The following is a 1,298-nucleotide window of genomic DNA, read 5'->3' on the forward strand; positions in this document are numbered from 1 at the left end:
TGCCCGACAGAAACTGAGAGGATGTTAAAGTATATCTTTGTATTGTTGTTTTGTATGAAATATTAATATTGTGTGATTCAGTTGTGATTTCACTTGGCCTCCAATAATATCAACATGATGGCCGCCCCTAGTGTGGCCTTTTGGCCTAAACATCCTCGTTTACTCTATCACTTATATTCTTTAGTAGAAGAGATCACCGGATAGAGTACTGCTTCATACGTTCACTATTACAAGATGTTCTGACTTTTTTCTGATTCGAATGTATATAGATATATTTTAATGTGTTTATTCACATAGAAGTATGTAGTAGGTCATATTAACACCCGAGGCTACAAAAGGAGTACGTCCAGGAAATTTGGACCTTTCCACGAGGAAGAAGCCGTCCATTTTAGACGTGCTCCAGGCCCTTCCAGCCGCCGCCCGCGTCCGTCTCCGCGGTCGACGTGGACCAACTCCCGCGGTCGCGTCGCATCGACGGCCGCTACGCCCCAACGCCAGCCGACCCCTTCCTCGTGGCCGTCCGATCGCCCCGCCGAATATCCCTCGGTTCCTCGTGCCACGACCCGCACCTTCCCGGAAAAGGACGAGACATTTTACATCCAACCCCCTTTACAACCTCCTATTACCCTTGACAACGTTCAGTCACGTATCCAGTGCACGTGACAAGGGCTAACATGGGAATATGGTTCTTAGAGGGGCTCCCCGGTGAACGCGGAAAGGAGGGAACCCGAAACTTATTGAACCCTTTTTCGGCCTCGGCTGGGGTGGGAGGAGAGAGAGAACGGAGCAAACGACGCCGAGCCGGAGCACGCGTTCTACGCCCCTCTCCCTCTCCCTCTCTCTCACGGGAGGCGAGTGCGAGGGCGGAGGCGAGGCGAGGCGCGGGGGGTCGGATTTGGGGATCCGCCGCGGGGAGCGTTGCTTGTCCGGCCTCTCCGTCCCCTCCAGGTTTCGTGGGAGGCGCGGGGGCTCCGGGCCGGTTGGTCTTTGATCCCGCGTCCCCGGATCAGCAGGGATCGCGCGCGGATCCTAGGCCGGCCTCGGTCGCCGCTCTCGCCCCGGAGTTCTCCCTGATCCGTCGGACAGGTATGGTGATTTTATTCAGCTTTCCTTTTTTGGTGTAGTATGAGAGTTTTTTTTTCTCGTGAATGTGAGTTGGTTAGTGACGATTTTGGTGATTTTGCTGGGAGGGGAGGGGTGGTGAATCCTTTTCAGGCAGAGATTGCTGCTCAGCAAATTTTAGTATGCATGACGTCTGAATTGTTACACGGTTGGGATAGTTGATGCCTACCTTGTGG

At 53.4% G+C, this 1,298-nt stretch overlaps 1 protein-coding gene across 1 annotated transcript in view; it reads left to right on the forward strand.

Annotated features, from left to right (window-relative positions):
- Positions 1–781: 781 nt before the first annotated feature.
- The window catches only part of LOC119330321 (fatty-acid-binding protein 2-like), a 4,488-nt gene continuing 3,971 nt past the window's right edge, over positions 782–1,298 (forward strand). Inside the window, exon 1 of the mRNA XM_037603425.1 lies at positions 782–1,086. The gene's annotated coding sequence lies outside the window, so the exon portion shown is untranslated. The remainder of the gene's footprint in view (positions 1,087–1,298) is intronic.

This window comes from Triticum dicoccoides, chromosome 7A (genome assembly GCF_002162155.2).
Source record: "Triticum dicoccoides isolate Atlit2015 ecotype Zavitan chromosome 7A, WEW_v2.0, whole genome shotgun sequence".
Lineage (NCBI taxonomy): Eukaryota > Viridiplantae > Streptophyta > Magnoliopsida > Poales > Poaceae > Triticum > Triticum dicoccoides.